Genomic DNA, 24,021 nt, shown 5'->3' with positions numbered 1-24,021 from the left:
TAACAGATGAATTATATGTTGATTTCTCAGGAAATTGGCAAATCTGAGTAGTTTTTGATTAATGAGGATTTAAGTTGGGTAGTCAACTTCTACTCTGTATATGTTGATAAATATTCTTATTAACTGATGTTTTTGGGAGGATGGATACATTTATTAGGTAATGGAAAATTTCTACAAATAGAATGAACAGTATTTTTTATTTTTTTTGCTAGAAATACTTATAAGAGGGAAAAAACCCTCCAAGGTTCTTTCATTACAGTGCTGTCAGGGAGACGGGAATAGCTTAAAATAACCAGAACTCCTGTTTAAAAATCACAAATTCAGCATTCAGCATTGTTAAAACTCTCAAGTGCGTAGGCCCGACTATCCAAGGTGATCCAACATTAACTTGATCAAATGTGGATTTGTAGGATATGCCCAATTTGTGAGAAATTTTTGAGTTGAGAGAAATTGCTTAGTTGAAATTTCATTATGTATAAAGTTATTCATGTCTGGTACAAATATTGAAACTTTGCAATTTTCCATTTGTGGGTTGAGGCAAAAAAAATAGTCTGAGTTTAAGAGTTCCCATTGTGGTGCAGCGGAAATGAATCCAACTAGTATCCATGAGGATGTGGGCTTGATCCCTTGCCTTGCTCAGTGAATTAAGGATCCAGTATTGCTGTGTTCTATGGTGCAGGTCACAGACATGGCTTGGATCCCAAGTTGGTGTGGCTGTGGTGTAGACTGGCAGCTGCAGCTCCGATTCAACCCCTAGCCTGGGAACTTCCATATGCCAAGGGTGCAGCCCTGAAAAAGCAAAAAAAAAAAAAAAAAAGTCTGAGAGTTTAAAATGGGAGGACCAAGGCTAAGTCAGCTTTTAAGGCCAAATCAGGGGTATTAAAACTTTGAGTCATTAAGCAAAGAGACTGTTGAAATTTACTCATGATGAAAGGATGACACGTAACAGCTTCATTACTTATTGATAGTACAGTTCTGGGAAAAATCATGATGTGAATTTTGTTTCTAGATCGCTATCTCCTGTGGTATCTTTTTCCTTTTTTTTTTTTTGTCTTTTTGTTATTTCTTGGGCCGCCCCTGCGGCATATGGAGGTTCCCAGGCTAGGGGTCGAATCTGAGCTATAGCCACCGGCCTACGCCAGAGCCACAGCAACATGGGATCCGAGCCGCATCTGCAACCTACACCACAGCTCACAGCAATGCCGAATCGTTAACCCACTGAGCAAGGGCAGGGACCGAACCCGCAACCTCATGGTTCCTAGTCAGATTCGTTAACCACTGCACCACGATGGGAACTCCTTCCTTTTTTTTTTTAACTTCCCTTGAGCACCTCCCTCCCAGCCCCACCCTCAACACAAGATTGCTCTGGGTTTGTTTTCTGTTTGTTTGATCATCAATTCATTAATTCACCCATCTATCCAATATGTAGATTTATTTAACATTATACTAAGGGAATAGAATCAATATTAAGAAATGTGAAGTTTATCTTGGTCCTTCTAAGAGATGATGTCCATCCTTTTGGTGTTTTATCTGTTAGTGTCTATGAAAGGAATTCCAACTGGTTGATTGGAAAGAATACAAAGGGCATGCTGATGGGATACCTCTCAGTCAACATCCAGTAGTCTTTGGACCTGATTGTGAAAGAGATTTTTCTTTTCTTCTTTTTATTATTTGATCTGTATGAAGCAATGTGTGAGTTTGTGCCATCAATTAAGTCATCACTTAGGCATTTGCCAAAACGGGCTTCCTGAGGACAGCTCAGTCAACTACTTAGAGTCAGTATTTTTGTCCAGGGAGCTGTCCCATAGCCTACACTTTTGTAGTTGGGTATAGGTCTCCATGACTTTTCATTCCTCTCTCACCCATGAGTAAATTATAGCCAGAAAGTGAATAAGAGAGTGACTTACGATGACGATAAAGCAAGGTTGAGTAACAGCAAGCCCCAGCCATTCACAGCTGTGGAGTGGTCCTTTCAGAATGGACTTTTAGCTCTCTGTTAGCTTCAGGTTTCAGAGGCTGAGTTGAAAGTGAGGAATAAATAACAGGAGCCAATGAACTTAGGGGGACCATTATACCACTCTAAATAGAATGAAAACCACTCTGGAAAACACGATTCAATGCTGAAGCAGAATCATCCTTAGATAAAAAGTTCAATTTTTTTTTCTGTGAATCATCAGTGACTTTAACTGTAGTTCCTGTTGGCAGTAAATTTTTAGTTTTTGGTACAAATGCTGCTAAAAATGAAACAACTGACTTGCCAAAATTAAATGTATGTGATTCAAGATGGGAACAAAGTGCGAAAAATCAAGAGGCCTTGCTGGTGACTGGTGGCATTTGGGCTGTGGAGTTATTCCCTGATCACAGGTGTGTGAGGAAGTCAGCAAGTGCTTATGGCCATTATTTGGGAAGAGCGTGAAAGTCTCTTCCTCTCCAGCTTTCCTCCCTAGGGACAATTCTGGAGTCTCACAGTTCTAACTGGAAAGAATTGGGTCTGTGTCTTTTGGTTAAAAACAAAGCTGAAAACTGGAAAAATTGAATCTCAGTAGAAAAAGCACCTGACAAAGGCTCAAGGGATCTGATTTCTTTTTTTCCTCTGTGATTAATGAATTTTGTGGCTTAGGGGATCTAACTTAACCTTATTGGACTCTAATTTCTTTGTTGTAAAATAAGACGAGCCAGGCAGTCTCCATTTATGCTTCTTTACAGCTTTATTGTTCTATAAATTTCTATCTTGTTCCTTATCTATCACTCTACATTATGCAAGAGAATTCTGATCCAGCTGATTTTCTGATTTTCCTCTTTACCTTTTCCCCAATTATTGGCCCTTTAGATGTTCCTATTAACAGATAAGAAGAGCAATTAAGTGCATAATTTCTAATTCTGGATTACCTATGATTTAGTAGTAGAAATGTCTAATTATTAATGAAAATATATACTTTCCTTTTCATCATAAAGAATTTATTAGTGTTCTTGCTCTTAGGTGAGGCTCTGTGGCTTGATACTACTGCTAGATTTTAAGAATTAATGGGTATCACTGTTGAACCAAGGTGGATAGGAAGCAGAGTACCTCCCCTGTGTTGACTTCCCCCTTCTGCTTGTTGGGTGTGGATGTCCAGAGCAACCTTGGATGTATAAGTTGAAAATGGCTGCCCTTCTGTCATCCTAGGTCCCTGAATGACTATGTGAAATAGAGCACTTTGCACACCAAGAAAATAAATGAATTTTTTCCCACTGCATTAAGTGATGAATATTGGTGGAGCGGTAGGGGGGAGGGTGTCAGTTTCTCTAAATAACGAGTGTTACCCTGACCAGTATAATTTGAAACATTATTTACATTACGATTTTTCTTCCCTTCTCAACAACTCCAAGAGAAGCCTTTTTTATTTCAAAGGTGGAATATCACCATGTTCATCTGCTTAAATTGTCTACGAGGGTTTATTGATAGGAAATTTTATATTGAAGGTTCGGGAGCAGTGATTCATTTCCTGGAGACAAGCAATTAAATTCCTTGAGATTGGTATAGGAAGGCAGTGGTAGTTTAGAAATTGAGGGGATCAAATTCCACCAGAATGTACTCTCCGCTCCACTCACCACCAGAGAAGGCAGAATACGGATTGTAACGGTACATGGGCAACCATGGACACTAGAAATGGACAGCCTCTGAGTCGAACAAAGAACCCAGGGCCATTTCATTTTTTAAGACTTTAAAAACACTAGTGGTTTTCTGTTTTAAAATTTTTGGTCCCTTCTTATAAGGCATTACTGACATCTGATTGATCTTGTTCTTTTTGTCAACCATGGCCAGTTGGAGCTTGAATTGGGTTTAGTTTCTTTAAAAAAAAAAGAAATATGACATTTCTTGCACTCTGGTGTCATTGGTCCATTTATACATGGACTGATAATCCCTATGGGTGCTATATATATAGGTATATGCATAATGCTTAGCATTTACTGGTAGCAAACTGTAATCTACAAGGTAGCTTGTCTCACAGGCTAAGCAAATACTACCCCTTTTGTTTTGTGGATTAGCTCAGGACATGTTAAAAACTATATATGTACATATATAAAATATATATAATGCTTCTGTCACTTTATTTCTGAACCCCAACCCCATTTAGTATATGCTGTGGATTGAAAACTCATTTGACATCAGTTGAAAAAAATAATGTTAGAAAATAAATGGACTGATCCTGTTTCAGAACAAATATTTCACAATACTCACTAGATCAGACAGATATCTTTCAAGGTTACTCGTATTCCTATTACTATCTTAGCTTGCCTAATTAGGCATCAGCTGTACCTAGAAAATATGTGCAAAAATATTAGAAAAATGTGCATCTTACGTGTTAAATAGGGGAATAAATATTCTGAGATTCAAATATCTTTCTCTTTTAAGTAGATGGTGTTCATGAAAAGAAAAGCTGTTATATTGAAAGGAAAGAGGGAAGGTATCAGGGCTAATTAGTAGAAATAGAAAGTGTAAAGTTAGTTGGTTTGGGGATATTGATATGGATACCAGGATCTTATATATGAAAAAATATGCAAAGAGAGAAAGTAGGTATAATGGTCTGCATTTTTTAACCCCAATAATGAAGTGATTAAAAGTATAGTATGCTCCCATAGAGCAGAGGGTATAGCTGAATGTGTCTTACTTCTGTTGGCCTAGAAATGTTCCTCCTACTTTACAAATGGATTTATACTGAGGGGTGAAACTACATTAAAAGGCAGTCAAAAGTAATTAGAGGTGGTGCTGCGTGTAGTCTAGCTAGATCCATTTTGGAAAAAGATCTGGGGAGAAGGGTTGGTTGGGTTTGTAGCATAGATGAAGAAGGAGGTCATTAAGGGGAGGGGTTTTGAGTTGTGTATTAAAGAGCTAACTTTTTTTTTTTGCCTTTGGGGGCTGCACCCGCGACATGTGGAGCTTCCCAGTCTAGGGGTCGAATCAGAGCTACAGCTGCCAGCCCTCACCACAGCCATAGCAATGCAGGATCTGAGCTGAATCTGCAACCTACACCACAGCTCACAGCAATGCCGGATCCTTAACTCACTGAGTGAGACCAGGGATTGAATCCGCAATCTCATGGTTACTATTTGGATTTGTTTCTGCTGTGCCACAACAGGAACTCCAAAGAGCTAACATCTGATCATCATGCTTAGAAGAACTGTTGAGTATTGCTGCCCTGTTGTTCCTTCCACTGATTCTTACTGTATCCCTGCAGGTAATAAATCATGTAGCTGCTTATCCTCGTTAGCTCCCTGCTTTGGCATGGAAAGAACAATGGCGACAAAGGGGCAGAAGCTTCCTCTTGGTGCTCTGTGGAAATTGGCTTATGTCTCTGGCAATCTTGGCAGCCTATTGTTTATATTGTTTTACTTACTTTTACTATGGAGGCAGGGTAGTTAAAATGGGCAAAGGACAACTTGCATTGGTTTTCAAAATGTAAAAATGCCAGCACTTCACTAAGGCAAAGATTTAACTTCTTTTGTATTCCGGTGTAGTTCTGTACCAGGCATATAATATGCATTCAGTAACTTGTGAATGAATATGTGGCTGAATGAACAAATGAAGTACACACATACCTCAAAGACATTGTGGCTTTGAGTCCAGACCACTGAGATAAAGGGAATATAGCAATAAATTGAGTCATACAAATCTTTTGGTTTCTCAGTGCATATAAAAGTTCTCTTTACATGATTCTCTAGTTTATTAAGTGCACAATAACATTATGCCTAAAAATGTACATACCCTAATTAAAAACTGCTTTATTGTTAGAATGCTAATCATTATCTGAGACTTCGATGAGTCACAGTTTTTTCCCTGGTAGAGGGTCTTGCTTCACTGTTAACAGCAGCACTCTTCCCCACTTCTTTATTCTGCCACTAACTTTTTAAAGAAACCAAGTCAGTTGTCCTTTAGATTTCTAGTTTTTTCTGTTTGCTTCCTGTGGTGTCAATTAACTTGATCCTCTATCACTTGACATCCATTCAGTTTCAACTTTGGGAGCAAGAATATTTTACAGATTGTGCTCTGTGATTCATGTTATAAAATTTCAGAGAGTATATAACATCTGGATGTACCTACTATGGTAATGCCAGCCTTGATTGCTAGGTTCAGGTGGTGGTAGATCAATCCCTCTTTTGTAAATTCCCCATAAACCTTTCATCTAATAGTTCCATCCACTGATTATTGTTGACTAATTCATTTTGTTAGGCAAGGAAAGGAGGTAGCTTTCTAATTCTACCATCCTTTCCATTCTTAATAACCCACATTTTCCTTATCAAATTTAACTATTTGGTTACTATGAAATATGGTTTATATAGGGAAAAAAGAAAAAGAATAAATGCTTATTCTTTTAACTAGCAGTTTTCAGGCCAAGGAGTTAGGAATATACTCCCAGTGGTGTTTAGTGAGTTAGGTTTGAAGACTGTTCTGCACTCGCTCCCTCTCTCCATCTCTCTCTCTCTAACATTATGAACTCATGGGTCATGGGTTTTTAAGATAATTACAAGCTGACCTTGGAGATATTGTGGATTTGTTTCCAGATCACTGCAATGAAGTAAGTATCACAAAAAGATGAGTCACACAGATTCTTTTGTTGCCCGGTCCATGTACAAGTGATGTTTACACTGTGCTAAGTGTGATCTAATATAATTCTGTCTAAAAAAGCAATGCATATACCTTAATTTAGAAAATGCTTTATTGATAAAAAGATGCTAAATATCTTAACCCTCAGTGAGTTATGACCTCTTTGCAGGTGGAGGATCTTGCCTCAGTGTTGATAGTTGCTGACTGATAAGTGTGATGGTTGTTGAAGTTTGAGTTGATTGTGGAAATTTCTTAAAATCAAACAATGGGAGTTCCCATTGTGGCTCAGCAAAAAGGAACCCAACTAGTATCCATGAAGATGTGGGTTCAGTCCCTGGCCTCACTCAGTGGGTTAAGGATCCGGATTTACCATTAGCTGTGGTGTATGTTGCAGACATGGCTTGGATCCTGTGTTGTTGTGGCTATGGTATAGGGCAGCAGTTACAGCTCCTATTCTACCCCTAGCCTGGGAACTTACATAGGCTGTAGGTACAGCCCTAAAATAAATAAATGAATGAATAAATAAATAAAACAAAAGAAGTATGCCACAACAACTAACTCTTCCTTTCATGAAAAATTTCTCTGTAGTATGCAATGCTGTTTGATAGCATTTTACCCACAGTAGAACTTCTTCCAAAGTTGGAGTCAACCCTCTTAAACTCTTCCACTGTTTTTTCAACCAAGCTTATGTAATATGCTAAATCTTCTGCAGCCACTTCAACAGTCTTCACCAGGAGTAGTTTTCACCTCATGAAACCACTTTCTTTGCTCATCCATAAGAAGCAAATCCTCATCTATGGAAGTTTTACCATGAGATGGCAGCAATGCAGTCCCATCTTAAGGCTTCACTTGTAATTTCGGTTCTCTTGCTGTTTTCACCACATCTGTAGTGACTTTCTCTACTGAAGTCTTGAACCCCTCAGTCGTCTATGAAAGCCGGAATTAACTTCTTCCGAACTCCTGTTAATGTTGGTATTTTGACCTCTTGCAATGAATCACAAGTATTCTTGATGGCGTCTACTATGGCGACTGCTTTCCAAAAGATTGTCAGTTTACTTTGCCCAGATGCGTCAGAGGAATCACTATGTATGGCAGCTATAGCCTTGTGAAATAGATTTCTTAAATGACTTGAAAATTGAAATCGCTCCATGATCCATGGGCTGCAGAATAGATGTTGTGTTAGCAGCATGAAAACAACATTAAACTTGGAGTTTCCATTGTGGTTCAGTGATAACCAACCTGACTACTATGCAAGAGGTTGCGAATTTGATCCCTGCCCTTGCTCAGCGTGTTGAGGATCCCACATTGCTGTGACTGTGGTGCAGGCTAGCAGCTGCAGCTCTAATTTGACCTCTAGCCTGGGAACATCCATATGCCACAGGTGCAGCCCTAAACAGTTTTAAAAAAAAAAAAAACAACAGCATTAAACTCATTGTACATCTCTGTCAGAGCTCTTGGGTTACCAGGTGCATTGTCAATGAGCAGTGATATTTTGAAAGGAATTTTTTTTCCTGAGGAGTAGGTCTCAACAGTGGACTTTCAGAATGGTAACTGAGCATTGGATTCCACTTGGAGTCATCAGCTTCATTAACCCCGAACTAGAGAGTCAGTCTTTCTCCTTTGAAGCTTTGAAACCATGCTTTGACTTCTCTCTAGCTATGAAAGTCCTGGATGGAATCTTCCAATATAAGGCTATTAGGTCTACATTGAAAATATGTTTAGTGTAGCCACCTTCATTAATTATCTTAATTAGATATCCTGAATAATTTGCTGCAACTTCTATATTAGCATTTGCTACTTCACCTGGCACTTTTATATTATGGATACGGCTTCTTTTCTTAAACCTCATGAACAAACCTCTGTTAGTTTAAAGCTTTTGTTCTGAAGCTTTCTCACCTCTCTCAGCTCTCTTAGCCTTCATAGATTTGAAGAGAGCTAAGGTCTTGCTCTAGATTAGGCTTGGCTTAAGGGAATGTTGTGCTTGATTTGATTTTCTATACAGACCGCTGAAACTTTCTTCATATCATTTGATAGAAAATCAAATCAAGCACAACATTCCCTTAAGCCAAGCCTAATCTAGAGCAAGACCTTAGCTCTCTTCTAAAATCATATGATCATCTCAATAGACGCAGAAAAAGCATTTGACAAAGGCCAACATCCATTCATGATCAAGACCCTCGCCAAAGTGGGTATCGAGGGAACATTCCTGAATATAATCAAAGCCATTTATGAGAAACCCACAGCAAATATAATCCTTAATGGGGAAAAACTGAAAGCCTTCTCACTCCAATCTGGAACAAGACAGGGATGCCCACTCTCACCACTGCTCTTCAACATAGTTTTGGAAGTCCTAGCCACAGCAATTAGACAAACAAAAGAAATACAAGGCATCCATATAGGAAGAGAAGAGATCAAACTGTCACTGTATGCAGATGACATGATACTATACATAGAAAACCCGAAGGACTCAACCCCAAAACTCCTTGAACTGATTCATAAATTCAGCAAAGTAGCAGGATATAAGATGAACATTCAGAAGTCAGTTGCATTTCTGTATACCAGCAATGAACTATTAGAAAAGGAATACAAAAATACGATACCTTTTAAAATTGCACCTCACAAAATCAAATACCTCGGAATACACCTGACCAAGGAGGTAAAGGACCTGTATGCCGAGAACTATAAAACTTTCATCAAAGAAATCAAAGAAGATGTAAAGAAATGGAAAGATATTCCATGTTCCTGGATTGGGAAAATCAATATTGTAAAAATGGCCATCCTACCCAAAGCAATCTACAGATTCAATGCAATCCCTATCAAATTACCCAGGACATTTTTCACAGAACTAGAACAAACAATCCAAACATTTATATGAAACCACAAAAGACCCAGAATCGCCAAAGCAATCCTGAGAAACAAAAACCAAGCAGGAGGCAGAACTCTCCCAGACTTCAAGAAATACTACAAAGCCACAGTCATCAAAACAGTGTGGTACTGGTGTCAAAACAGACAGACAGACCAATGGAACAGAATAGAGAACCCGGAAATAAACCCTGACACCTATGGTCAATTAATCTTTGACAAGGGAGGCAAGAACATAAAATGGGAAAAAGTCTATTCAGCAAGCATTGCTAGGAAACCTGGACAGCTGCATGCAAAGCAATGAGACTAGAACACACCCTCACACCATGCACAAAAATAAACTCCAAATGGCTGAAAGACTTAAATATACAACAGGACACCATCAAACTCCTAGAAGAAAACATAGGCAAAACACTCTCTGACATCAACATCATGAATATTTTCTCAGGTCAGTCTCCCAAAGCAATAGAAATAAGAGCAAAAATAAACCCATGGGACCTCATCAAACTGAAAAGCTTTTGCACAGCAAAGGAAACCCAAAAGAAAACAAAAAGACAACTTACAGAATGGGAGAAAACAGTTTCAAATGATGCAACGGACAAGGGCTTAATCTCTAGAATATATAAACAACTTATACAACTCAACAGCAAAAAAGCCAATCAATCAATGGAAAAATGGGCCAAAGACTTGAATAGACATTTCTCCAAAGAAGATATACAGATGGCCAACAAACCCATGATAAAATGCTCAACATCACTGGTTATAAGAGAAATGCAAATCAAAACTACCATGAGATATCACCTCACACCAGTCAGAATGGCCATCATTAATAAATCCACAAATAACAAGTGCTGGAGGAGGTGTGGAGAAAAGGGAACCCTCCTGCACTGTTGGTGGGAATGTAAACTGGTACAGCCACTATGGAGAACAGTTTGGAGATACCTTAGAAATCTATACATAGAACTTCCATATGACCCCGCAATCCCACTCTTGGGCATCTATCCGGACACAACTCTACTTAAAAGAGACACGTGCACCCGCATGTTCATTGCAGCACTATTCGCAATAGCCAAGACATGGAAACAACCCAAATGTCCATGGACAGATGCTTGGATTCAGAAGAGGTGGTATATATACACAATGGAATACTACTCAGCCATAAAAAAGAATGACATAATGCCATTTGCAGCAACATGGAGGGAGCTAGAGAATCTCATCCTGAGTGAAATGAGCCAGAAAGACAAAGACAAATACCATATGATATCACTTATAACTGGAATCTAATATCCAGCACAAATGAACATCTCCTCAGAAAAGAAAATCATGGACTTGGAGAAGAGACTTATGGCTGCCTGATGGGAGGGGGAGGGAGTGGAGGGATGGGGAGCTTGGGCTTATCAGACACAACTTAGAATAGATTTACAAGGAGCTCCTGCTGAATAGCATTGAGAACTTTGTCTAGATACTCATGTTGCAACAGAAGAAAGGCTGGGGGAAAAATGTAATTGTAATGTATACATGTAAGAATGACCTGACCCCTTTGCTGTACAGTGGGGGAAAAAAAAAAAAAGCAAAAAGGACTGCAAAAAAAAAAACTTTCTTCATATCAGCAATAGGGCTATCTTGCATCATTTTTTTGTTTTGTTTTGTTTTGTTATTTAGGGCTGCACCCGGGGCATGTGGAGGTTCTAGGTTAGGGGTCAAATCAGAGCTATAGCCATTGGCCTACAGCACAGCCACAGCAATGCAGTATCCAAGCCACGTCTTCGACCTACATCACAGCTTATGACAACGCCAGATCCTTAACCCACTGAGCGAGGCCATGGATTGAACCTACAACCTTTTGGTTCCTAGTCGGATTCATTTCTGCTGCGCTATGATGGGAACTCCCTATCTTGCATCCTTATTGTTAGTGTGTTCAGTGTAATCAAAGTTTTTGGTCGTTGTGTGTTGTTGTTTTTTATTTTTTTCAGCTGTGCCAGGGATCAAACCTGCGGCACAGCAGTGACTTGAGGATTTGAGCTGCTGCAGTGGCTATGTTGGATGCCTAACCTGTGCCACAAGAAAACTCCTTGGAGTAGCAGTTGTAATTTTCTTTAAGAATTTTTCCTTTGCATTTAACAACTTGGCTAACTGTTTGGCACAGGAGTCCTTACTTTCAGCCTATCTCAACTTTCCACATGGCTTCCTTGCTAAGCTTAATTATTTCTAGCTATTGATATGAAGCGAGAGACGTGATTCTTCCATTCGCCTGAGCACTTAGAGGCCATTTTAGGGTTATTAATTGGCCTAATTTCTATATTGTTGTGCCTCAGGGGATAGGGAGGCCTGAAGAGAGGGGAAAGATGGGGAATGGCCAGTTGGTAGAGCAGTCAGAGCATATACAACATTTATTAAGTTTGCTGTCTTCCATGGGGCATGGTTCACGCACTCCAAAACAATTACATAGTGATGCTGAAGATCACCAATCACAGATCACCAAAGCAAATATAGTAACAATGAGAAACTTGGGAATATTGTGAGAATTACCAAAATGTGACGCAGGGACACAAAGTGAGAAAATGTTATTGGAAAAACTGCACTGATCGATGTACTTGATGCAGGCTTGCCACACACTTTCAATTTGACAAAATATGCAATATCTCTGAATAAAGCCAAGTGCAATGAATCGAGATACGGCTGTATCTGGGAGAAAAATAGGGTTTTTTATGTGCTTCAAGAGATATAAAAACCTGTCTAGATGTAAACTTGACATTGAAAAAGAAATTCTTAAGGTAAAATCATAAAAACAACTTGTTGTCTTACAATAGCCTCTGCCTAAGCCTCCTGGGAGGCTCGTTCACTTTGACCTCTTGAATGAAAATTTTAGATAGATGATTCTTCTGACTAGAAAGTTTTCTGGCCTCTTAAATATTATTTGTATGTGAATGTTCATACCCGCTTTGTTTGTAATGCCCCAAACTGGAAACAACCTCCATGCTCTTTAACAAGTGAAAAGAAAAATACATTGGTATATCTATACAGTGGAATACTATTGAACAATCAAAAGCAATAGATTATTGATGTATACAATATGGATGGACCTCAAAATAAATATGCTGAGTAAAAGAAGTCAGACAAAAATGAGTACATACCATATGAGTGCATTTATATAAAACTCTATAAAATGCAAGCTAATCTTCAGTGATGGATAGCGGAGCAGTATTTGCCATAGAGAAATGAGGAGAGTTTATATAAAGGGATACAAAGATGTTTTGAGAGGTGATGGAAATGCCCACCATAGTGATTTAGGTGATAATTTCATGGGTTTGTGCATATGTCAGTTTTGTCCAGTTTTACACTCTGTGTGCAATCTGTTGTAGAACAGTTATATCTCAGTAAATTCATTAACAACAGCAACAAAAAGCTCTTGGTTCAATGTCAGGAGCCCCACTCCTGGAGTCAGAAGTCTTGAGCAGCCCTGGTGCATGCATGTGGCCCTTAGCCCTCGTTTGCCCATGTCTGCACTGGGAGTATGGGGAGGGTTCTTGTGCAACAGAAAGCAGTGTACTCTGGTTTCCAAACAGGCTGCCCCTCAAGTTTTCAGAGTGAAGGGTCCAGCGGTCCTGCTCAGGAAACTTGGACTCCTAGTTTTCCTTAGAGACTGATGAGTAGGATGTGCCAGAAATCCTAGGGGATTTGACACATGGGGAATGGTGGAAGCGACTTGTATATTGATCTAGAGAAAAGGGGTGAAGGGAACCACAGTGAGCAGTTATTATTGACTTCATACATCCCAGAGGTGAGGATCAAGGCTCCTCCCCGAAAAAAAAATCCTGCCAAGAGAGTCAAAGATCAGCATTAATCAGAAGTCAGTTCTCCACTCTCTTTGGCTTGGGGTGGAAATAATCTTTTGGTTTATGTAAAAATCAGTCGTTTTTTCCCCGTCCAGTTTTATTGAGACACGGTTGACATAGAGCAATGTATAAATTTAAGGTGTGCAGCATATGAGTTGATTTTCATACATCATGAAATGATTATCACAAAAAGTTTAGTGGACGTCCATCATCTCATATGGATATAAGATTAAAGAAATAGAAAAAATTTTTTTCCTCGTGATTTAAGATTTACTCCCTTAACACTTTCATATCGTATATAACATGCAGCAATGTTAATTGTATTTCTCCTGTTGCACCCTACATCCCGTGTACTTTTTTATCTTGTAACTGGAAGTTTGTACCTTTTGACTACTTTCTTCCAATTCCCCCTCCCCCACCTCTTCTGGTAGCCACAAATATGATCTCTTTTTCTATGCGTTTGTTTTGTTTTTAAAGTAAAATCAACCTACAACACTATGTTAGTTCCTGGTGTACAACATAGTGATTTAAAATTTAGTCCATTTCTTTTACATCCCCTTTGTTCTACCTGTTCTCTTCTGAATGTGTTCTGGTGATATTTACACTATTTTAAAAAAGTAATTTCTGGTATCCAAACAAATTTAGGAACCAAGTCTCTGACTTATCTATTTTACTTTACATACCAAATGCTCTTTCGAACCAATTTCCGTGACCAAATTTTCTATCCAGCGTCTTGGACAGAGTTGACATGAAATAATCTCTCAGTACTTCAGAGCTGAGGAGCCATGTTCTATAGGTGAACAAAGAATTGTGAACTTAGGAAGCTATTCTGCTGTGATATACTAATTTTCGACGGGGGGAGGCAGAGAGCTTTCACTACTCTTAGGAGAAGTAAACCTTAAAACCTCCTGTCTGAAACCAAAAAGTGTATGATTTATGGATTTGAGTCAGTTTGATAATATATTTGTATAGGAGAAGACTAACTTTTTTGGTAGATGTTTAATTGGATTAATTACTTTTAAAAGTATTTGCTAAATATTTATTATTTCCTAGGCATTTTGGTGGGGGGCTCTGGGTATAACAATGATTAGACCACTGTCCCTAGGTTATTCTTGTTTATTTGTGTGTCCTTGGATTTTTAGTTGGAGACAAGAGGCTTTTCATTTCATGTTTTAAATTCTTAGAAGTGTGTATTCGAAAGGAATATGGAAATAAGGTACATATTTTCCCTAAGTGAGAAAGCTGAAATAAAAAGATAGACACTCAGGTTTAAGAGTTTCATTTTCTCTACCAATGGCATGCTGGGTCACCTTGTACCGGCTTTATTTTCTCAAAGCCCCTTTCCCCTTGACAGCCCAGTAACAGGGAGCTTGTAATTGTTTGCGTGGTGTTTTGAAATCTTCAAAAGCAAGCTGCTGTAACTGTAAAATGATATTCAAGAGACAAAGGATTTGAGGCTAGTATTAGTTTTTTGTTTCCTAATGCAAGTATCTGTTATTTTCTCAGTGAGGATAACTAGACAATGGAAGCTGCCAAATATTTATAATAGAAATTTCTTGCTTTGTGATTTAGATCCTGTGGGAGGAATTTTTATTATTTATAATTGTTTACTTCTAGCAGGTGCTCTGATTTTTTGTTCTATTTTATAATATTTCATAATGATAGTGTTCAAAGTATCAAGCAAATGTTCTTAAGAGTTTACAATTGTTCCATTTCTAGTTCCCTGTCCCCCCAAAATCAGAACAGTAGTACCATTTTCAGAAGCATAGCTTCTTGGTGTGGGCTAAGCATGCATCAGTGAGGTGAAAAACAGTAAAACTTAACGTACACACAGGCTGGCAGGGTAATTGTGTGTGTGTGTGTGTGTGTGTGTGTGTGTGTGTGAGAGAGAGAGAGAGAGAGAGAGAGAGAGAGAGAGAGACGTGCCACTTTACCGGTTATCTTATGGAAATCTTATGGATTGACTTCACAATGTGTTCTGGAACTTTATGGGTAGTACATTTAGATTAATTTTAATATTATACCAGTGGTCTTGGCAGTCACTTTGTTAAAAATAGGGATCACAAGCTCATGCTCTGTACTGTTTTGAACAAATTAAATTGTCTAGGCTCAAGCTCACAACGCTCTGACCTACTGGAAATTTATTCTATTTTATAAAGGATTCTCAGGGTAGAAGTGTGCTTAGGCCACAGGCTGCTGATTAGGGAAGGACCAGTCAGTGAAGGTAAATGAATGTAATGGAATGTCAGGAGTGTAGAGTGACGTAACTAATGTGAATGATGTAAAACATCAGGACTTCTAGGATAGAATCCTCTTTTCACTTTTGAGAGGGATGTGGGTTCAAGGAAATACTTTTTGACAGTGCAAAACCGTAGGGCTGGTATGACATGACACATCAGCAGTGAGCCAGTGCATTCACAGCTTCTAGAAATTCTAGAAATGCAAAGGAAAGGAAGATATGCTAGAAATATATTTTTGTCTTTCTCCTGGTCAGGTGCAACCTGGGCAGCATGCTATGGGTGGGTGCTCCTGTGAGTTTGTTGCCTGGGATTCCTGGGTACCTGGTCAGGCGGTGCTGGGGGCTGTCATGGTAGGCGACCACTTCTGTGACTTTGGAGGTGCTTTCATCCCAGGCACTTCATTCATTCCCATGTTTATTCCATTCTGGTATTTCTTCTCTTGCACATGAGCATGGTGGCCTTGGAGGAGGGTTGTTGTTCTGGGTGCTCTGTATCTGTTACCCTACTCCATTCTGCACATTACCTAGACTTCTGTGGTTTAGGAAGGATTTATTAATGATGGCCATTCTGATTAGTGTGAGGTAGTACCTCATTGCAGTTTTGATTTGCATTTCTCTAATAATTAGCAATATTGAGCATCTTTCCTTTTTTTTTGCCGTCTGTATGCCTTCTTTGGAGAAATGTCTGTTTAGGTCTTATGTCCTTTATTTATTTATATTTCTTTATTAAGCATTTTTGAAATTACTCAAATGAATTTATCACATCTGTAGTTATATAATGATCATAACAATCCAATTTCACAGGATTTCTACCCCATAACCCAAGCACATCCCCCCACCCCCCAAACTGTCTCCTCTGGAGACCATAAGTTTTCCCATGTCTGTGAGTCAGCATCTGTTCTGCAAAGAAGTTCATTGTGTCCTTTTTTCAGATTCCACGTGTCAGTGAAAGCATTGGATGTTGGTGTCTCATGGTATGGCTGACTTCACTTAGCATGATAATGTCTATGTCCATCCATGTTGTTTAAAATGCTGGTATTTAGTTCATTTTAATGGCTGAGTAATATTCCATTGTGTATATGTACCACACCTTCTTGATCCACTCCTCTGTCGATGGACATTTAAGTTGTTTCCATGTTGGCTATTGCAAATAGTGCTGAAATGAACATCAGAGTACATGTGTCTTTTCAAGTCGTGGTTTTCTCTGGATTGATGCCCAGGAGTGGGATTGCTGGATCAAATGGTAGTTCTATGTTTAGTTTTCTGAGGACTCTCCATACTGTTTTCCACAGTGGTTGCACCCATTTACAATCCGACCAACAGTGTACTAGTGTTCCTTTTTCTCCACACCCTCTCTAGCACTTACTGTGTGTAGACTTTTTGATGCTGGCCGTTCTGGCTGGTGTAAGGTGGTATCTCAGAGTGGTTTTGGTTTGCATCTCTCTAATAATGAGCGATGTTGAACATCTTTTCATGTGTTTCTTGGCCATCTGTATGTCTTCTTTGGAGAACTGTCTGTTTAGATCTTCTGCCGATTTTTTTGATGGGGTTTTTTGTTCTTTTGATATGGAGCTGCAGAAGGTGTTTATAAATTTTGGAGCTTAATCCCTTGTCAGTTGATTGACTTGCAAAGATTTTCTCCCATTCTGTGGGTTGTCTTTTCATATTGTTTAGGGTTTCCTTTGCTGTGAAGAAACTTTGAAGTTTGATTAGGTCCCATTTGCTTACTTTTGCTTTTATTGTCAATACTCTGAGAGGTGGATCTGAGAATTGTTGCTGTCATTTATGTCAGAGAGTGTTTGTCCTATGTTTTCCTCTAAGAGTTTTATCGTATCTGGTTTTATATCTAGGTCTTTAATCCATTTGGAGTTTATTTTTGTGTACGGTGTTAGGGAGTGTTCTAATTTCATTCTTTTCCATGTGGCTGTCCAGTTCTCCCAGCACCACTTATTGAACAAGCTTTCCTTTCTCCATTGTATATTCTTGCCTCCTTTGTCATAGATGAGTTGGCTGTAGGTGCATGGGTTGAATTCTGGGCTTTCCATCCTGTTCCACTGATGTGTATTTCTGTCTTTGTGCCAGTACCATGCAGTTTTGATGACTGTTGCTTTGCAGTGTAGTCTGAAGTCCAGGAGCCTGATTCCTCCAGCTCCATTTTTCTTTTTCAGGATGTCTTTGGCTATTCTGGGTCTTTTGTGGTTCCAAAGAAACTTTAAAATATTTTGTTAGAGTTCTATGAAAATGTCCTTGGTAATTTGATAGGGATTGCATTGAATCTGTAGATTGCCTTGGGTAGTATAGTCATTTCGATAATATTGACTCTTCCAATCCACGAGCATGGTATGTCTTTCCATCTATTTGTGTCATCTTTGATTTCTTTCATCAGTGTCTTATAGTTTTCAGAGTACAGGTCTTTTGTCTGTTTAGTTGGGTTTACTCCTAGGTATTTTATTCTTTTGGATGCAATGGTAAATGGGATTGCTTCCCTAATTTCTCTTTCTGATCTTTCATTGTTAGTGTATAGAAGTGCTGTAGATTTCTGTGTATTAATTTTGTATCCTACGACTTTGCCAAATTCATGGATGAGCTCTAACAGTTTTCTGGTAGAGTCTTTAGGATTCTCTAGGTATAGTATCATGTCATCTGCCAATAGTGATAGTTTTACTTCTTCCTTTCCAATTTGGATTCCTTTTATTTCTTTGACTTCTCTGATTGCAGTGGCTAGGACTTCCAGAAATATGTTGAAGAGTATTGGCAAGAGTGGACATCCTTGCCTTGTTCCTGATCTCAGCAGGAATGCTTTCAGCTTTTCACCATTGATAATGATGTTAGCTGTGGGTTTGTCAGATATGGCCTTTATTATGTTGAGGTAGGTTCCCTCTATGCCCACTTTCTGAAGGGTTTTTATCAGAAATGGGTGTTGGATTTTGTCAAAGGCTTTTTCCGCGTCTATTGAGAGGATCATATGGTTTTCATTCTTCAGTTTGTTAATGTGGTGTTTCACACTGATGGATTTGTGGATATTGAAGAACCCTTGCATCCCTGGGATAAATCCCACTTGATCATGATGTACAATCCTTTCAATGTATTGTTGGATGTGGTTTGCTAGTATTTTGTTGAAGATTTTTGCATCAATGTTCATCAGTGAAATTGGCCTGTAGTTTTCCTTTTTTTTTTTATGTCTTTTTGCCTTTTCTAGGGCCACTCCTGTGGCATATGGAGGTTCCCAGGCTCGGGGTCGAATTGGAGCTGTAGCTGCCGGCCTATGCCAGAGCCACAGCATTGTGGGATCTGAGCCGCATCTGCGGCCCACAGCAATACCGGATCCTTAACCCACTGAGCAAGGCCAGGCATCGAACCTGCAACCTCATGGTTCCTAGTCAGATTTGTTAACCACTGCACTATGACGGGAACTCCTAGTTTTCTTTTTTTGTGGTATCTTTGTCTGGTTTTGGTATCAGGGTGATGGTGGTCTCATAGAATGAGTTTGGGAGTATCCCTTCCTCTGTTCTTTTTAAAAATAATTTCAGAAGGATAGGTGTTAGCTCTTCTCTAGATGTTTGATAGAATTCGCCTGTGAAGCCATCTGGTCCTGGACTTTTGTTTGTTGGAAGTTTTTTAATCATGGTTTCAATTTCAGTTCTTGTGATGGATCCATTCATCTTTTCTATTTCATCTTGGTTGAGTCTTGGAAGATTGTACTTTTCTAAGAATTTGTCCATTTCATCTAGGTTTTCCATTTTATTGGCATATAGTAGTCTCTTGTGATCCTTTGTATTTCTGTGATGTCCATTGTAACTTCTCCTTTTTCATTTCTAATTTTATTGATTTGAGTCCTCTCTCTTTTTTGCTTGAGAAGACTGGCTAGGGGTTTATCAATTTTGTTGATCTTTTCAAAGAACCAGCTTTTCATTTTATTGATCTTTTCTCTGGTTTTCTTTGTTTCTATTTCATTGATTTCTGCTCTGATCTTTATGATTTCTTTCCTTCTACTAACTTTAGGTCTTGTCTGTTCTTCTCTCTTGAGCTGCTTTAGATGTAAAGTTAGCTTGTTTATTTGAGCTTTTTCATGTTTCCTGAGGTGGGCTTGTATTGCCATAAACTTGCCTCTTAGAACAGCTTTTGTTGCATCCCATAGGTTTTGGAGTGTTTTATATTTGTTGTCATTTGCTTCTAGGTGTTTTTAAATTTCCTCTCTGATTTCTTCAGTGATGCATTTGTTGTTTAGTAGCATGTCGTTTAGTCTCCACGTGTTTGTGCTTTTTGCAGTTTTTCTCCTTGTTGATTTCTAGTTGTATAGCATTGTGGTCAGAAGAGATGCTTGACATGATTTCAGTTTTCTTAAAGTTGTCAAGGTTGGATTTGTGGCCCAGGATGTGATCAATCTTAGAGAATGTTCCATGTGCACTTGAGAAGCATGTGTATTCTGTTGCTTTTGAATGGAATGTCCTATAAATATCTATTAAGCCCATCTGGTTTAATGTATCATTCAGGGCCTGTGTTTCCTTATTGATTTTCTGTCTGGATGATCTGTCCATTGCTGTAAGTGGGGTATTAAAGTCCCCCACTATTATTGTTTTATTGATTTGTCCTTTTAAGGTTGTAAGCAGTTGCCTTATATATTGTGGTGAACCTATGCTGGGTGCGTAGATATTTAAAATTGTTATATCATCTTCTTGGATTGATCCTTTGATCATTATGTAATGTCCTTCTTTGTCCCTTAAAATATTCTTCATTTTAAAGTCTACTTTGTCTGATATGAGTATTACTACTCCAGCTTTCTTTTCATCCCCATTTGCATGAACTATTTCCTTCTATCCTCTCACTTTCAATTTGTATGTGTCCCTAGAAGTGAAGTGGGTCTCTTGAAGCTAGCATATATATGGGTCTTGTTTTTGTATCCATTCAGCCAGTCTATATCTTTTGGTTTGGGCATTTAGTCCATGAACATTTAAGGTAATTATTGATATGTATGTTCTTATTGCCATTTTATTAACTGCTTTGAATTTGTTTTTGATGCTCTTTTACCTTTCCTTCTTCTCTTGTTCTTTTCTGCCTATAGAAGTTCCTTTAGTATCTGGTGTAAGGCTGGTTTAGTGTTGCTCAATTCTCTCAGCTTTTGCTTATCTGTGAAGGTTTTGCTTTCTCCTTCAAATCTGAATGAGAGCCTTGCTGGGTAAAGTAATCTTGGTTGGAGGTTTTTTCCTTTCATCACGTTAAGTATATCATGCCACTCCCTTCTGGCCTGCAGAGTTTCTGCTTAAAAATCTGCTGATAACATTATTGGGGTTCCCTTGTATGTTGCTTGTTTCTTTTCCCTAGCTGCTTTCAAGATTTTCTCTTTGTCTTTAATTTTGGTCAGTTTGATGAATATGTGTCTCGGGTTGTTCCTCCTTGGGTTTATTTTATATGGTACTCATTGTGCTTTCTGGATTTGAGTGAGCGGTTCCTTTCCCATGTTAGGGAAGTTTCCGGCTATTATCTCTTGGAATATTTTTTGTCCCCTTCTCTCTCTCTTCTCCTTCTGGCACCCCTATGATATGGATGTTGGTGCATTTCATGTTGTCCCAGAGTTCTCTGAGACTCTCTTCATTTCTTTTCAGTCTTTTTTCTCTTTTCTGTTCTGCATCCGTAATTTCCACTAATCTGTCCTCCACCTTGCTTATTCGTTCTTCTGCCTCCTGTATTCTGCTGTTGGCTGCTTCTAGTGAATTTTTTATTTCAGTTATTGTATTTTGCATCTCTTCTTGTTTAAGTTTTATATCTTGTATCTCTTTGGTCAGTGTTTCCTGTGAGTTATCCATCTTTGCCTCCAGTTTATTTCCAATGTCTTGCATCATCTTCAGCATCAACAACCTAAAGTCTTTTTCCTGGAGGCTGAGAATCTCCTCATGGCTTAGCTGATTTTCTAGGGTTTTTCCTTTCTCCCTCATCTGAGTTATAGTTCTCTGTCTTTTCATTTTATAGGTTTTTGGTGTGGTGACCTTTTTACAGATAACAGGGTTGTAGCCTCTCTTACTTCTGGTGTCTGCCCCCAGAAGTAAGAGAGGCTGAAGTCAGTATGGGGGTTTGCTGTAGGCTTCCTGATGGGAGGGGCTGATGCCTGCCCACTGGAAGGTGGAGCTGATTTTAATCCCTTTGGTGGGTGGGGCTTAGCCTCTGGGTGGGATGAGAGGCAGCTGTGTGCCTGAGGGGATTAGAGGCAGCTGTGTGCCTGAGGGGTCTTTAGGCATCCTGTTTACTGAGGGGCAGGGCTGTGATCCCAGCTGGGTTGTTGTTTGCCCTGGGGCTTCTCAGTGCTGACTGATGGGTGGGGCCAGATTTTCCCAAAATGGCCACCTCCAGAGAAAGGCACTGCTGCTGAATATTCCCAAGAGCTTTGCCTTCAATGTCCCTCCCTCACAACAAGCCACATTCACCCCTGTTTTCCCAGGATGTCCTCCAAGAACTGCAGTCAGGTTTGACCCAGATTCCTATGGAGACTGCTTTGCCCTGGGACCCAGTGCATGTGAACATCTGCATGCGCCTTTTAAAAATGGGGTCTCCATTTCCCCCAGTCCCATGGAGCTCCTGCACAGAAGCCCCACTAGCCTTCAATGCCAGATGCTCCAGTGGCTCTTTCTCCCAGTGCCAGATCCCCGCACATGAGAGTTTGATGTGGGGCTCACAATTCTCACTCCTGTAGGTGAGTCTCTGTGAACCAGTTAGTTTTCAGTCTGTGGAGCTTCCCACCCAGGAGGTATGGGATTGTTTATATCGTGAAATCATCCCTCCTACCTCTTGATGTGGCCTCCTATTTTTCTTCTGGAGTAGGGTATCTTTTTTAAGGTTTCCAGTCCATATGGGGGAAGATTGCTCAGACTTTAGTTGTGAATTATGTTGCTTTTAGGAGAGAAGTTGAGCTCCAGTCCTTCCTCTTTTGTCCATTTTTTGATTGAGGTTTTTTTTTTTATATTGAGTGGCATGAGTTGCTAGTATATTATGGAAATTAATCCCTTTTTGGTTCATTGTTTGCAAGTATTTTCCCCTATTCCTTATGTTTTCTTTTCATTTTATTTATGCTTTCATTTGCAGTGCAAAAGCTTTTAAGTTTAGGTCCCATTTGTTTATTTTTGTTTTCATTTCCATTACTGTAGGGGATGAATTAAAAAAAAATGCTGTATTAGAGTGTCCTGTCTATGTTTTCCTCTAGGAATATAGTAGCTAGTCTTATATGTAGGTCTTTTAATTAATTTTGAGTTTATTTTTGTGTATAGTGTTAGAGAATGTTCTAATTTCATTTTTTTACATGTAACTTTTCAGTTTTCCCAGAACCATTTTTTGAAGAGACAGTTTTTTCTCCACTGTATATTCTTGCCTTCTTTTTTATAGATTAATTGACCGTAAATGTGTGGGTTTATTTCTGGGCTTTATATCCTGTTCCATTGGTCTGTATTTCTGTTTTTGTGCCAACACTGTGCTGTTTTGATGACTGTAACTTTGTAGCATAGGTTGAACTCAGGGAGTCTGATTTCTCTAGCACCATTTTTCTTTCTCAAGATTGCTTTGGTGGCGTTCCCATCATGGTGCAGTGCAAACAAATGGACTAGGAACCATGAGGTTGTGGGTTTGATCGTTGGTCTTGCTCAGTGGGTTAATAATCTCGCATTGCCATGAGCTGTGGTGTAGGTCGCAAACATGGCTTGGATCCTGCATTGCTGTGGCTGTGGTATAATCTGGTTACCACAGCTCCAATTTGACCCATAGCCTGGGGAGTCAAAGCAAAAAAGAAAAAGATTACTTTGGTTATTCAGGGTCTTAAGTGTTTTGATAAAAATTTTATTTATTTATTATTATTATTATTATTATTATTTTGCTATTTTAGGGCCATACCCGTGGCATATGGAGGTTTCCAGGCTAGGGTTCTAATTAGAGCTGTAGCCATCAGCCTATGTCACAGCCACAGCAACTCGGGATCTGAGGCTTGTCTGCCACTTATACCACAGCTCACAGCAAAACCAGATCCTTAACCCCTGAGAGAGGCCAGGGATTGAACCTGCATCCTCATGGATCCTAGTCAGGTTTGTTTACTGCTGAGCCATGAAGGAACTCCTCCATACAAATTTTAAAATTATTTGTTCTAGTTCTGTGAAAATATCATTGGTAATTTGATAGGAATTGCATTGAATCTGTAGATTACCTTGGGTGGTATGTTCTTTTTAACAATATTGATTCTTCCTCCTTCTGACTTACTTCACTTAATATGAGAATCTCTAGTTGCATCCATTTTGCTGCACATAGCATTATTTTGTCCTTTTTATGGCTGAATAGAATTCTATTGTGTATGTGTACCACATTTTCATAATCCATTCCTCTGTTGATGGACATTTATGTTGTTCCCATGTCTTGGCTATTGTGAAATGTGTTGCAATGAACATAGGGGTACATGTATCTTTTTGAATGAGAATTTTGTCCAGATATATGCCCAGGAGTCGGATTGCTGGATCATATGGTAGTTC

This window comes from Phacochoerus africanus, chromosome 1 (assembly GCF_016906955.1).
Source record: "Phacochoerus africanus isolate WHEZ1 chromosome 1, ROS_Pafr_v1, whole genome shotgun sequence".
Taxonomy (NCBI): Eukaryota; Metazoa; Chordata; class Mammalia; order Artiodactyla; family Suidae; genus Phacochoerus; species Phacochoerus africanus.
This window is presented reverse-complemented; position numbering follows the sequence as displayed.